This window comes from Coturnix japonica, chromosome 4, assembly GCF_054131305.1.
Source record: "Coturnix japonica strain WE chromosome 4, WE-NBRP24, whole genome shotgun sequence".
Classification (NCBI taxonomy): Eukaryota; Metazoa; Chordata; class Aves; order Galliformes; family Phasianidae; genus Coturnix; species Coturnix japonica.
In genome coordinates this window covers 53,720,825-53,736,576 of record NC_140666.1, presented here as the reverse complement: position 1 = coordinate 53,736,576, position 15,752 = coordinate 53,720,825, and the positions used below count along the sequence as shown (strand labels likewise).

At 38.5% G+C, this 15,752-nt stretch overlaps 1 long non-coding RNA gene across 1 annotated transcript in view; it reads left to right on the top strand.

The window, feature by feature from the left end:
* The window catches only part of LOC146761076 (uncharacterized), a 30,305-nt gene extending 17,352 nt beyond the window's left edge, over window positions 1-12,953 (top strand). The window contains exons 3-5 of the long non-coding RNA XR_014945880.1: window positions 11,534-11,647; window positions 12,272-12,367; window positions 12,866-12,953. This is a non-coding gene — a long non-coding RNA (uncharacterized LOC146761076). The remainder of the gene's footprint in view (window positions 1-11,533; window positions 11,648-12,271; window positions 12,368-12,865) is intronic.
* Window positions 12,954-15,752: the final 2,799 nt, after the last annotated feature.

The following is a 15,752-nucleotide window of genomic DNA, read 5'->3' as shown; positions in this document are numbered from 1 at the left end:
TTAATGGGAGGTCCAGGCAGAACAGGGTAGCACAGTAACAGAGCTGGAATCTGCTGTAGGGTTAGAATGAACATTTGCAAAGTTCAGTTCTTGCTATACCATAATCAGCACCTTGAAGCAACCTAGTACAGCTGCCTTGTTATTGTAGGCATGCTGCATGGAATGCCAGATAGTTTCAAGTTTGTCTACATGAGCCTACAGATTTATTAAGTCAAAAGTATGTCAGATACTTGAGGCTACAGGTAGCTTACTACCTTGAGAAAAAATGAAGCACATTAACTTGCTGTTAAAGGAGGAACTGATACAAAAGCTACTGCCTTTATGCGTAGTGCTCTTGATCCTGTGCTGTAATTTTGAGCTTCCAGTCCAGAATAAACACACACACATGCATATCCAATCGTGTTATTGGCAGCACCATCTGCGGATCAAGGTTTGTCCTTTCAGATCTTGCAAGTGCCAATTGTAGACACAGGTCTGGAATTCTGTTTATTTTGTTTGATCTCAAAACCAAAATTATATCCTTTATGAAAGCATCTTCTTAAGTGGTTAACTTTTGAACTATTTTCCTTACTTCCTATTTTTGTATGGAGTGATTCTGTATTTGGCATTGAATTCCAATGATGTGTACATGAACTAGGTTAGACCTGTCCCTACAAAGCACTGGAGAAGCTGAAAAAAATAAGAGCACTTAGACAAAAGTGTACATACATGAGGTTCTTCATGGACTCAAATATTTTTGCTGCAGCATAGGACCTAAGAGATGCCCAAGGAAAACCTCTGACAAACATCAGGTATAATCTTGTTTATCTACCTACAGTGAATACATGTAGCATATAATGCAGGTTTCTGCTCAGGCTTTTATTTAACATTTATCTGTGCAGTCAAGACTGAATCTCTGCAGTTTCCTTTTAGGAAGTGTTTTTGTGTACGTGATTTGCATTGTTGCTTCACTAAAATACGCAAAGTGCTTAGGTTAAACTGTATGATAGAAATGTTAAACATCTCTCCCAATATCATAAAAAGTGACTTCTGACTTTAGATGCCTATTTTGAAATACAGTCTATGGCGAAGTGCTTGTTTGTAAGCTTTCTTTCTAATGTCTGTGATTATGAATATTCATTTTTCATCATATCTTCAGAAACGGGGCCCTCCTTTGGGACACCTGTGTGCATCCCATTAGTGAACGCATTATTATGTCATGGTATGATACATAGGTTAGGTTCTTCAAGCCAGTGTTCTGAAGAATGGCATTTAATTTCCATTATTGCACTAGCCTTAAAAACAATGCCAAATCTACACTTCAATCATGCTGTTGATCTGTAAATTACAGCAAATTCCAAAAGTTTATTTTTTTTCCTGTATGGAATCTTCTAATGCTTATGGCATCACTGTAAATGACACCGACTTCCTACCTGTATATCCATCAAATTTTGAGTTGTCCATCAGAAATGATCATTTTAAAAACATTAGTCTCTTTGGAAAGGCTGTCTCCTAATATGGAGCAGGGTAAAAGTTCTGCATTCCAAATGCCAGCATTTCAAGTTCTTAGTTCAGTCTTTTTTACAACGCTAACCTTCACTGCTGTCTAATAAAATGAAATTAGAGTGAAAAGTTCAAATATTAGACTTTCCTGTGGAGCTGGTTTCATGGTAGCCTGACAGCCAACATCAACAGTATGATAGTAGGGAGTTCATGTTTCTGTCTAGTCTGTGGTGGCCTGCTGAGATGGCATATGCCTTGGAGTGAATAAAAACCCTAATGGGAAAACCTAACTTGTACCTCATGTAGACCTCTAGTGCAACGACTGAAGGAGATTTTTCTTTTCCTCTTCTGTATCATTCTGTAGGTATCATTTATATGGATGCATGAGGGAAGAATGGGAAGCATGTCATGGCTCAGAAAAATGTGTTTTAATTGGTTTAAAGAGTGAAGGAAACCTCAGGCTTGGATCCTGAATTCGGTTCTCAGATTCAGGCTGTTGCTGTAGAGTTGGAGAGAACAGAGAACAGAAGTTCACCCAGACGTGCATGAGTGAGAATCTCTTGGTTTTGCTGTGGCTGTTGTTAGGTTTTGTGTATCTGTGTATATTGGGGCAGTAAAAAAAAGAAAAGTCAAATTATTCTATTTCTTAAAACACGTAGATTTCTTCCATGGAAAAGCAACCACACTGGATACATTGGAGCTGATAAAATTGAATGTGGCTTGGCTGTGCTATCTGAATGAGAAGTAACTCAAACCAGCTCTGCAGAGGAGAGTGAAAAGAACAGAAATCCTTGTAGCAGCTTTCAATAAGAAAGCCTTCACCAGACCTGCCTTCCACCCCCCCTTTTTTTTTCCCTGTCTATGTTGTTGTTTAAAGGAGTTTAGCTTTATTTCACTTTGTCCGCTACAAAAACCTATGTCATCTTTCAGGAACAAACATGGGGGCTGAAGATCAGTAAAAAGCCAAACTTTATCTCCTTCTCTGAGCATTTGACTCCCATACTTGAGATGCTTGTATCTATTCTCTCTGTCATAAACAAGATATGGAACCACTGCCTCTGCTATGAATATTGTGTCTGTCTTTTGTTGACAGAACCTTATATGTGGGTTCTGTGAGAATGACAGTAAAGGAGAGTGCCTTCTCCTTTATTTTTGTGAGGTGGTAAACGCCAAAGTAATGCGAAGGAATGCAAATTCATCAGCAGTGTTCTGTGCATCACATATGGCGTGTGAGAGGTAGATTTGTACAGCGTTGTTCCTATTCACCAGCCTTCTCCCCTAGCAGTGGTGAGCTAAATTAAGTGGATAGTGACTTCTGTTATCTATTATTCAGCTATATATAGATGAAACACAGCTGTTCAGGAGAAAAGCAGACAGATAGCTCAGGAGGCAGCAGACACCTCTTTTCCAGTTCATTCCTGAGCTTTACAAATATGACTGTGGGAGATGGTTCCAGCTTTACACTGGGTTTAGTCTGGAATATAATATTAGTTGCTCATGCAGTACCTACATAGTAGGGAGGAATCGACTGTTCCTTTTTAACACCAGCAGAGAACTCTGATTATTGAAAGCACTGGAGTTATGTGCTTCATTCAGGATGTTCAAGAAAGCCCAGCACAATCCAAAACATGCAAAGTGTTACTTTTGTATTCCATTCTCTTGTGGTCTCCTGCATCTCCATTTTACAGATATCACAGAAATTCACTGAAATGAAGTCCTTTCCTGCAGTAACTAAAATCAAAATGTTAGCTTCTTACAGGAAAGATTAATCAGTTTCTATTTAGAAAACTGTGGTTAAGTTTTCTAACTTCCTATTGTAAACTACACTTTATGATCAAGGCATACAGGGAGTAAGGGATATAATACAGTAATACTTGAATATGCTAAAAATTAGCAGTGAATAAAGTCAGAGGGTTTCTAAAATCTGCATCTGAATTTACATTAAGCGGGAATACCGTATTTGTTTTTGCATTTCCTTTTCCTTAAAGTAGGTCATTCTTTTGCTCTGAGTGGAGGTTAAAAACAAGAACAAGAAAGGGAGATTTATGTTTATGTAAAAAGTAGGAATACAGTAAGTTCATCGTACTGTTTACCTTGAAGCACACTTTATATCATTCAGTGACATGCAACCAAATGCTTGAAGATGAATCACAACCACCGGAAAGCAAAATCACCAGCTGTCCTGTGAATTTATCATTAAATAAGCAGTTCTGCAGGAACCACAAGTCTAGTTCTCTAACAGATTTTTGTCTCACTGGTGACTGATTTTGGAGTCTAAGAAGATGTTTGAAGTGGAGCTTTTTCAGTGTATGGGATATTTTTAGGACTCCTTGCCCTATGAGACTGATGTCAAAGCTTTTCTTATAGGACATTTAGTCTTTCTACTTTACCTTAGTGCCTATGTTATGAAATTTGCAAAAGTTAATTGTCTTGGAGATAACTGTGCATCTTCCATATTTTGTTAGAATTGTACAGTGAGATAAAAATCTATTAAGAAAGCATATATATAAACACACAGTAATAAAATAAGTCTTGTTTCTGTAGTAAATAAGGGGGGAAATGGGCTTTTCAATTATTTAGCTTCCATTTGATCAATTTTCAAGAGGTCTCAGTGGCCCATTTGTGGAATTCCCCTAACACCTGGTGGCAGTTATGAAGATGAAGAACTTTAAAATCTACCTTATAGTAACGAATCTATAGTGTGCTATATTTGTGCAGGAGCTGTATAGGAGTTCCAGGTGTCTCAGTGACCTCTGCTAGCAAGCTTCAGGATTCTGTGTGATGTGAGTCTATCCTAATAGCTCAGATTGAGAGAAGATAATAAATACTTTTTAAAAAATTGTGTGGGCATTTTGTCCACATTTAACACCCATGCAAGAGCCAACATGAATGTTAAATGCAGTGAAAAAGAGGGCCGTGAGAAGGAATGAAGAATTAGCATTGGCAGTGATGTATGGAAAGAGATTAATAGGAATGCAGTAACACCCACCCTTAATGTGAGACAGAGACCTCTCTAATTCAAAACTGCAAGCAAAAAGTAAGTTACAAGATGTTGAAGGCAAAATTCATTAACTAAGACAAATGCTGGAGCTCAGAGGTTTTAGTACATATGTTTTGAAGTTTTCCAGTCACTAGGAGGTATTGGAAAATACTGTCCTAGATTTTAATATTGGCCTTGTTGTAAAATATATTCCTAGACTGGATATTCATTTCGGAAGATTATATCAAGTCTCTATTTATTTTAATTAAAAAAAAGAAAAAGAGCTTTTTTTTTCTATTAATGGCAGATGGTAGGTGAAATGTAAATCTGCATCCATAGGGGAGGCTGGAATCTGCTATTATGGTTTCAGAAAATGGGCTGTCTTCTAACCGGCAGGGAAAATCTACTCACTTGAAAAAGGTGGTGTTTTTGTTAAATAAGAGGTGAAACTTTCCTCATCTTAGGCCAAAAGGGTCACGATGTCTTAATAAGCAGTTGTGCCAATCAGCAAAAGGTTTTCCACATATTTGCTTTTTTAAAGGCCTGAGAGGTGTTATTTTCTACCATAGTCCTTTTCACTCAGTGCCTCTTCTCCTTTTGTTTCCCCCAACTCTAATAACATGCTGTTGTCTAGGATGCTGAAGATCTATTGTACCTTTAATGTACTTAGTCCTCGAGAAAGTCAGATATTCACCCAGAAAAAACTCATCATTTTCTAAGGAACTACACCAGTTTGTACTAAAAGTGTTTTAGTCTTTCTATATAATTGCATGAAAACTCTGTATGCTTTGGTAAATATTTAGTGGAATTAGTCTAAATAACAATGTTTATATTTGGAAAAGTAATCTGAAAAAGAGCAGTATGTAACAAACTGGTGAGCTGCTGACTCATCCAGGGCTGGCAGTTGCAGTTATGAAGTGCCAGCTGGATGCAGACAAAAGTGCAGATGGACATCGGTGAAAGCTTAGATAAGGAAGAAACGTTTAGATGTTGTACTGAGGAACATGATTTAATGGGAAATATTGGTGATAGGTGGATGGTTGGACTGGATGATCTTAGAGGTCTTTTCCAACCTTGGCGATGCTATGAGTCTATTAAAAAAATGCAAGGATGCTGGGCAGGGACAGGAGAAGGAGTTAATGATGGTACAGTACAAATAAAAATGAGAATCAAACAAGCAACTGAGCAAGTAAGTTGAAGTCCAGGCAGTAAACTGCCTCCTGTTGCGACTATCGTCCCTGGACTGGTCTCATCAAATAGATTAAGTTTGGTTTCCAGCAACTAGGTATAAAAGCAGCTCTTATTCTTCAGCTATTTTAGAGGCTATTTTGGGCAAGAAGACAAATATTTTATTGGACAGATGTGATTGTCAGTCCAGAATATTTCAGGATATTTTCAATGCTGGTTTCTTTTTTACTATAGCTGGTTGAAAGGATACTGTTTCTGCACACTGTCACAGTTTTTTTAAGTGTTCACCACTTATCTGGGTGCCAAACCATAACTTCATTTCTTTGGGGTTTTGACTGGCAGCCGAGTAATTTGCTGCAGCTGAACAGCGTAACTATGTGAAACGCAGGTGGAGACCAAACATGTCAAAGTAAGCAGTACAGTCAAATCCTCAGTGCTAGGGAAGGAACCGCAGGGCTCTCCTCTGAACCATTAAAATATATTTGCCTACGGGACAATTTGAGCGGTGGGAGGAAAATCAGTACTCCAAGAAGTGGAGAGAGAGGTGCTTTTCCAGGAAGATTTAAGGTAGAATTTAATTTTGCATGGAGCCTACCATACTTGAGGTATCTCAAAGTGTTTTATAGTCAAGATAAATATAGAACAGTGACTCGGTAGGCAAAACAGAGCAACCTCTAAATCAGTTCACAATGAAAGTCTTTAGTAGTAGCAGGGCTCTGATTCCAGACCTCTAGCAGCTTCTGATAGGGTGATTTTAAGAGGTTTACTGCTTTCCACTCTGCCACTTATCAGTGAGAGACAGCTCACTTCTAGCAAAGGAGACTGAGAAAGGTAACTTTTAAATCATTCCTACACACTTACTAGAGTTTTCAAGTTAGAGTTAGAGCTTTTGACTGTAGGAGCCACGTAAGAACCGAAACATCAAGAGAAGACATCGGCTCCTTTTGGAGATAAAATATAATGCTGGCTGAGTCAGGTCATTCAAAAGTTGCATTTGCATTGTTTTTACAGAGTTAGCTCCAGGGGGTATCTTGTTAAACATCTTGTATTGCTGCATCCTTAGCAAAACAGCCAAAATGTAAGGGTACAGAGTTGGTAAATTTGAGACTGCTTATCATAAAGAGAATGGCGGAGAGAGATATTATTGATGTAAAGATGCCTCATAGGCGGAAACAAGCTCTTTTCTGTGGTGACCAGTGACTGGAAAGGAAGCAATTGTCACAAAGTGGAATGTAGGGAATGTCTATCTGAACATCAGGAAACACTTTTTGACAGTGCAGATGACAGAGCACTGGCACAGGTTGACCAGCTTGCATAGTCTTCTTCCTTGGAGATGTTCAAATGCTGCCTGGATGTGGTCCAAGGCAACTTGCTCTGGGTACCCCTGCTTGAGCAGGAGGGCTGCACCAGGTGACTCCAGGGGTCCTACCTCAACTATTCTCTGACTCTGCTGATGGCCACATTATCTTGAAACTACAGGAATCTGTTAACTAGGGGACTGCTTTTTGTTGAAATTAAGGTGTCTGGTTTATGGCTCATCATTTATACAATGTATGTTTTGCATAGACATATGCCAAACTTGAATGTACACTAGTTGTATTTTTGTACCAGTCAGACGTTCTCTGATTCGATTTGATACAAAGATTGGCTGAGGAGTCTGTGTTACAATTGCAATCTTGTCTGCTTTTCAGAGTTCTTTGAACCTTTGTCTCTTCACATCCCTACAGAATCTGGTTTAAGTAAAATGAAACGTTATCCTGCACCGCTAGTTGGTATTAACTGGAGCTATACGAAATATTCACAATTAAACCACAAAATCATATATGCTTCATTCAGATTTCATTATGGTCTCAACTTAGTAAAGCTATTTCATAAACTTGGTCTCATTCTTAAAGACCTTTTGAATGACCTGAGCTGATGAGTGGTTTTGCTGTTTAAATCACGTGAAATAGGCAGCTTTGCACACGTGTAAAGAAAAATAGATAAAATCCTGCAGTTTTTATTATATTGTTTTTCAGGTGTAAGGTTCGGTGGAACCCGAGATTCAAATAAAACTTGAGGTATGCCAACCCACGTGGATCACCACCAGAAGTCATTTTTGCATGACTTTTGCACATTGTAGCAATCTGTAAAACATAAGGGGATGGTTAGTAGACTATTTCCCTAAACCACTGTAATAAGAAATTCCTTGTATGTCTAGAAGGGATTGCCTGTGCTGTGGTCAGAGAGTTGACTGCAAGGTATTGCAAAGATTCCTGAGCGAGTTTTAAGCTGGATAACTGCGATGCTGTGAGTAATCTCGACACCACAGTCTGACCTCAGCTCAGACTAATTTATCTAGTCTTTAAGTTGCAACAGCTGGGTTTTTAACTGAAGCTACCTTGGATGCTGCACTGCATTCATTCCAGTGCAAAGGAGGAGGCATCCTCCTGTTTTCAGTCAAAGACTGTGTGCTCTCAGGGATATCTGTAAATAAAAAAGAAACCAAAACTATTTCCTTTCAAAAAGGTGAGTGTTTGGAGGCATTGGGATTCACTTTCAGGAGAGGCATAGTTTGTTTCTCCAGAACTATGCATGTTTTTCATCTCAGACAGTTAGAAACTCCATGTCCTATGAGATTTGCCAGTACTGAAACATCTGATAGGTCTGTTTTTTGCTGTTTGGTATATATAATGGAAATGTTACAGCAACTGCTCTCTTTTTATTTCTGGTGCTGAATGAAAAGGATGCATCAGTGGTGGTTCTCTTTCACTTAGATGCAGTGACTCCAGTTGTTTTCCTGACCAGGCAAGGGTCTAACCTCACTGCTCTCAAGCAGAGTACTTATCTTTGCTTATCTTTTGCTTCCTTCTCCATGTACTTGGATGTCTGTAACATCTTCTTTCCTTACCCCGCCACTTCTTATTTCTTTCAAATACCCAAAATGGTAATCTCAAACCCGCTACAGCAGTTGGAGCTGGACAGTCTAGTTATCCGGATTTGTTATGACACTATCGCTTTGCAAGAACAGGAATGAAAGACTCAGATATTTGCCTGCTTTATCCTACTCAGTAGTTTGTATAAGTAATACATGAAAGGGAGTATCCTATTTTCTGATGCTGATAAAGTAAAGGAACATATTCCACTGCTAGCTGAAACAGTTGGGGGAATATTTAACATACTTTCTGATCTTTTCTTTTAGGGTTTGTGCTTGAGATTGTAAAGTTCTTAAGTCTGTATCTGTTTTGCTGGCTTCTACCCCCAGCCCCATCCCATTTTTGAGTTTTATTTCTGTTTGAATGAATGGGAATGCAACAAAAAGGGAAACTATTCCCTAGACACAGTAAACTTCAAAGACATTTGGCACTTTGTAACTCACTGCAGCAGCATTTGTTCTGTCTTGAATGTAGAAGCTGTCAGCTGTGAGCTGGCACTTTTAATTTGCCTTGTACACTGAATTCCCTCTTTCTCCTGTTCTGAATTCAAAGTTCTAGTAGTTGAGTGTAGAATGAAACCTATGAAACAACAGTGATAGCAGGTGTCTCTTCCAACAAAGCAACAAGGAACACAAAGAAAATAAAAGAAAAAGGATCAATGAACATGATGCAAGCTACCTGGAACTCTAGAAGAAGCATTACACGAGAACTTTCCTAAGGCATTTTGTATACAATACACTAAAAGAATTAAGCCCTATTTCTTCCTTTGAGATTTTAAATACATATTTTTCTTTAAGATGAAGTTCTCTGCTAATAAGAATCCAAACATTCAAATTCTGATTATTTAGATATTGTAATGGAGGACATGCTGCTTTGCAGGGGGATTGGACTCAAAGGACCTCACTGATGTCCTTTCCAACCCCTATAATTGTGCGATTCTGTGGTTATATGATTGTTCTGATAATGCTGAGGGAAAGACAGGTGAATGATGTCAGGAAGTGAAACAAATATGTGGTTACAGTTAATTATACTATAAATTCATCTTCAGTTTCCCTAGGTAATAAGCTTATCCATACAAGGCTGAACACGATGCTACAGGAGGAGTTCTGAACCACCTCCTGTAATTGGTCCTGAAGTCAAAACTTACTTTATTGAATGTGAAGCTAAAGGGAACCTGAAGAATGTAAACTAGAATTTCAGCTTAATGTAGGAAACTATGGTAAGGAACATCCAAGTAAGCAATTAACTGTAGCAGTATGATTTTATCATTCTTGCTTCATTATTACTTAAGTCTAGGGAGAACTGCAAAAAGTTTAGGCTCCTTTTGAGCTTATTCATTTTCCTCCACAATTCTTTAATTCATTGGCTGAACTCAATTGAATCTGTTAAATCCCACACAGGGAATGGAGTTTCAGTGTATGACACGGTATAAGGGAAAAGCTGCTGTGTGAATTCACATTATTGCACTGAAAGATCTGCCTGAAGATAGAGCCTTTCTACATTTCCAGTGAAAGGAAAAGCTGCAGTCAGTACTCACAAGTAAGCATGTGATGCAAACCTGCAGGAAATCAGGCTTGATTAGTTCCAGTGCTTGGGCAGTTGCTTTTCTTTCCATTCTTCTCTATTTCTCTCAGACTTCTTCAGCAGAGAAGAGAAATAATAACATTAGAAGACAGCTTCTGAGATTAGAGCTGCATTTAAAAGTGAGATCTCTTGTTTCTAGTCATTGTGATAGCTATTTGAACTTAAGCTGTAATGAAATAGAACTGCTAGGAAGAAATGCAGATAAAGTCTAATAGGTAGTAAGCCTAATGTACAGGCCTTTGGCATCAGGTGAAAATTATGCACTGTTTAGAGGCTGCAAAACGTACTGTGATTTCATTTGTGAAATACTTAAGAGCTGAATGAGATTTTATGGCGAATCCAGCAAGGTTTTTGTGTTTTAGCAACAGGTGCCGGCTTGTCATCTCCTGGTATTCCTCTCTACAGTAAGTCTCCCAGACTTTGTAATCAATTCCTGCTGTCTGAGTACTGCTTGGGGGGAAAAAAGTAACATGGAAAGGGGAGAGATTGATATCCCATAGTTACCCTGATCTCAATAGAATTATGTCCTATTAGAAATTCTGCTGGACATCAGTAGACCTTTCCTGAGAGCTTTCTTAGTCTTCAGATGTTTCACCATTTTTGATTGTGTTGTGTATTGTTGAGACACAGAGCGCTGTAGGGCATTTCCTGTAACCAGAGGCCAATAAAAGCAAGTATTCCAAACTGAGTAAAAGTGTGCAAAACAAATAAACTGAGTAAATCATTTTTTGTCCTTTTTCATGTATTTATTGTAAGGAAAGGAGTGTGCCACACTTTAAAAATCCAGAAAGAGTATGAAACCAAACTTGCATAAGCCTGTGTACAGCACACGGATCATTTGAGAAGGATGCCTCAGAATGTAACGGCATTACTTGGCTAAAGGCATAGTGCTTGTTTTGTGATATCTGGATTTGATGATGAAGGAGATACAAGAAAGAAGAATGACTTTCTTCCTCTCTATGGATGTGAGCTGAATTTCTACCTGCTATGAATATTATTCACTGTCTTGTTGCAGCCTAAGAGTTTTATTAGAGGTGAACTTTTCACCCTTGAAATTCAAAGCTCAGCTTTTAAGAATTATTTTACCTATTCTCCTTGTAACAATATTGTGTGCACATATGCATGTCCACCATAGCACTGATAGTCTTGCCTTATGGTCAGAAAATAGATGATAAGTAATTAGGAAAGTCTAAGTTAACACATATTTTTTCCATGCATTCTCATGTGTGTATGTGTATACCCATACGTAACTACACTGCAAACCTGACCTGAATTTTCACATACCATCATAGAATTTGTTGCAAATACACTGCAATTTAAGTGAAATCAATTCAGAATGGTCTTAAAACAACACTGTATATCGTGTTTTATTTTTTCATTGCAGATAACAGTATTCAGCTATTCCAAACTGTCCTGAGGATTTCCTGGAAAACGTGAGAGAAATTAAACACTGGTGTCATAGACTTTGTGCAGGAGCACAGCTCTGGAGAATGCTAAGGTGATGGCAAGCTCTGTCACACATTCAACTGCAAGCCTACAATGTAGTCTCATTTAAGTTCACTGGGATTTATATACTTGAAGCTGAACATATGTGTTTGTATACAGTTCCATCTGCTAGAGGCCTCCCTCTCCCTCCTTTCATCCCTGCTTCCTCTTTGGCACATGCAATTGAAACTTCTGCTAAAAGTTGCCTAGAAATTGAGCAGAAATACTGACTAGGGAATATGTTTGCACATGAGCTACTGACTTGCCTGTGACTGAGCGCTGTGCTTTCACCAGAGCACGGGTGCTATTCAAGTGGGCTTGTGAGGCAGATTCAGAATCACTGCTCTCTTTTTCCACTGCTATTCCTCAGCCATGCAGTTGGAAAAGCATTCTCAGTACAGTCTTGCTCCTTTTTTTCAGTCTTCCTTGGCTACTGGCTACTCACAGAGGCAAAATACTGGGCCAGATGGATTTTTGGTTCGATGTGTTTGACCACTCCTATATTGTTTTTTGTGTCTGTGTATTGAATTGCATCACCATCAGTGAACTGAATTTTGTATTTCTTTGTCATGACACCTCTTGGAAGAACTTTAAGGTTCTGAAAATTAAGTTTTACATGAAGCTCTCTTTTCTTTAGGAGCCCAGAAAGAGAGTTTCCCTTGAGCTCGTGATTTGCTGTAATTGTGGAAATCCTCAAGGGAATAAATATATGGATAAAATGTGAAGAAAATAAGTAAGTACAATTTCAGATCTTTGAAAACAGAATGCCACTGATGAAGGAAGAGATTTATCTTCTAAAAATAAAAAAAAGCTGCTTCTCTATTTCACTTGAGTGCTTCCCTAGTTTAAGTACCAGTAAGAACAGTGGAAGTCTTTTGCTTTCAATCTGTTAAATCCTTGCTTACAGCATTCAATCACAGCTAGATCTTTATTGGATATACTCTCTACTCTACCCAATGTAAATTCATGGTAAACAGATTGCTGTGGTCGTTTCCCCTCTCAAACAGTATACAAGTTAATGCTTCCTCTTGCAAACCCCTTCTCTTTCTTTTCCCAGCATCAGTGAGCAATTGTGTTGAATGGATTTCTCTACAAAGGTTATTTTACAGGTCAGAGGGTTAGCTTACTTTTGTCTTTTTAATTCATCTGTTTTAGAAGAAATCCTCTGTGTGTTCTCCTGAATCATAAAGGCTGGTAAGAATGAGAAGCCTAACTCATCATTAATCCACAGGCAAAGTACTATTCAAGCAGCTATAGCGAAGGCTCTCATACGCTGCCCTGGAAATAACCCCATCCTTGACGTGGTAAAATGACCCTAGGTAAGGTCAGAAGATCAGTTCTCGTTTTCATTTAAGCTTCTGTTTTTTAAACTGTGTTTGGAATTGTCTGTTGTGGTTTAGATGATTTCCTAAAGGAGATAGATCCTCATAGAGAGAAAGTGGAGTAAAGTTCAGAGAGGCTGAGGTGGATTTGAATGATCTGTTTACACAGTGTAAGAAATGGAAGCTCATGGCTGGGGTTTTCAGGAGGGCATAAGGAAGCTGGGTGTTTCTGTCCTGACGGCCTGAACGCTAACTAAGTATGGCACTTAAATGAGCCTTAGGTCAAACCTCTTTCAAAGTCTTTGAAAATCCTGCCTGTGCTAGCCTACCATGTGCACTGGGGTCAATGCGCAGTGCAGAATATGTACTAGAATTCAGTGGTTTTGTGTATAATCTGTCTGTTTGGATAAAATACATATCTAACGCAGTGTAAGAGTAAGTCTCTGTCTTCTCCATACAATCTTCATAATATACATAGTCCAGTGTGTAAACCATGACAGAAGCAACACAGATGGAAAACTTCACATGCAAAGCAGTATTTTCTTATCCTATTACAAGTCCAAGAGGGGAAAAACATGAAAGAAAAAAAAAATCAGCTAGCGGTATAGGCAGTACTTGTAGCATAAGGCCTGCTACTACTACCGCGTGTGGCATAGGGCCTGGTACTACTACAACGTGTGGCGTAAGGCCTGTTACTACTACAACGTGTGGCGTAAGGCCTGCTACTATTACAACATGAACACTCATTCCATACCTCAATCACGAGAATTCCTACAAAAATGAGCTTTAAAAAGAATTGTCCCCAACACAGATTTTAGAATAAAGCTCTCCAAAGTCCAAGATAACTAAACTTCAGTAATTCTAGCACATTCTTTAATAACAACATCTAGGAAGTATTAGTAGTATTATACTTGTGTGTGAGGCTTTCTAATGAAAAATTATTTATTTCCAATTTAGTCATGTGTTCAATTAAAAATAGGGCTTAGTGTCTTCTGACCGTTATAAGAGTTAACAAGGAAATGAACTACTTAGGTGTATCTGCAATATGTGTGTATCTTGAAAGAACACTAGCATCTAAACTTCTTGGATGCATCTTCCTGTAGTAATACAGAAGTTTCTCCTGTGCTGACAGTATTTCATAAGGACTTACTCTTATGTGCTGCTTCTAATTTGTACCTAATTTGTGTATGTCTGCTAGGAGTGGCCAGATGTGCTAACAACTGAAAACTTCCTGCTCGTTTTTGCTTTTGATGCAGTTTTGATCCAGGCTTTGTTCTTGTATGTGAAACCTATTGAATAGGTCAATATCGATTAGATTTATTGCAAGTATTTTGTCCTGTGGTTCTATCACATTTATTTGCACCAGAAAATGTTTCTGCTTACATCTAGAACTGGGATTGTCCGGGATAACAATGGCCATTCCACTTCTGCCATTGTATCCATAGCGACAGCTCTTTTATTTTGCATAGTCTTATCATGTAATCCCAGTTCAGCTGTTTACTCGTATTATTGATGTGAATATGCATGATGGCACAGGCGAGTGCTTTAGATCTGATACTGGACTGAAGGAAATTTTAATTCCTTATTATTTCAGTTATTCCTTCTGGAGAATCAAAGTTTAAATGTGTTCCACAGAAGAGAGTCACTTGTGCATGACCTTGTTGAGATGAGTGGTATATGCACCTGCAGTAACATGGCTCCTGCCTGTTGAAGATGGGAAATAAATGAGTGGTTCTTTAATGGAAAGAAACCTTAAGCATTTAAAGCATGTGAGGAGAAAGCTGTCTTTGTCCTGAGTATACCATTACAGACTTTCGTACCGGTCCAGATATCAGTGAAACAACACCTCCATCATGCAGTGAGTGGATGGATGTCTGAAAGCATGCAAGTCCTCCAGAGTTCCAGCAGCCCTCCCTGAACCATGCAGTACTGCATTCACTCCAGCTGAGTCCTTTGCATGCTGTGTCTCCATTAAGGTTGTTTTTTGCTTTGAATTATAGTTGTCCACCCTAACTGTGGGGACAACTAATGTAAGAGAGTTAAAACTGTCTTGGAGTTTAAATTCTTCTAATTTTCTTTTAACTTGTGAAAGAACAACTAAAATGTAAAATGTATTCAATGCAAAGATAGCAGCATAAACTGCTTGCCTCTTTTCTTTAGAAGCACTAACACAATGTAAAGTAAAGCTGATGGTTTGGAGGGTGGGAGATTGCCTGCAACTTCATATGGTCCTAGTTAAAATGCCCCTTGAGCCATTGGCAGTTTATAGGAACAGTGGTGTCTCTTGGGTTCCAACTGCAGTCATTATTACAATGCTCACAAAAGGAGGCACTATTGACAACCATCCTCAAGCTATTCCTTTTATTCCTAGGACACAAAACAATCTTTTGTAATGGGATCAAGGACATGGAAATAACAAAAACTACAGGCACAATTGACTTGCAGCATTCAGTAAGGTAAGAAGATAACGTCATAACACTTTGGAGCAGACAGCTTCAAATTGGAGCTAAACCAAATGTTCTCAGTGGCTTGCTTCAGGAACAATCTTCAAGCAGGATATTATTTGTCACTTCTGGTTTTAGAGTGAGAAGCCAAAAGATAGTTGATTCTTATCATGTCTCTGAAAGATAAGAGAATACATAAGTGCTCAGTGTTAGAAAAGAAATTAGAATCAAAATTATTCACTTCCTCTCTGTGCAGCCATCCTCGTCCCCAAAGGATTTCTATAAGGATGTGACTAAAACCAAAGCACTTACTGATAAATTACAAAGGAAGACTATCAAGTTGGTGAAGCCA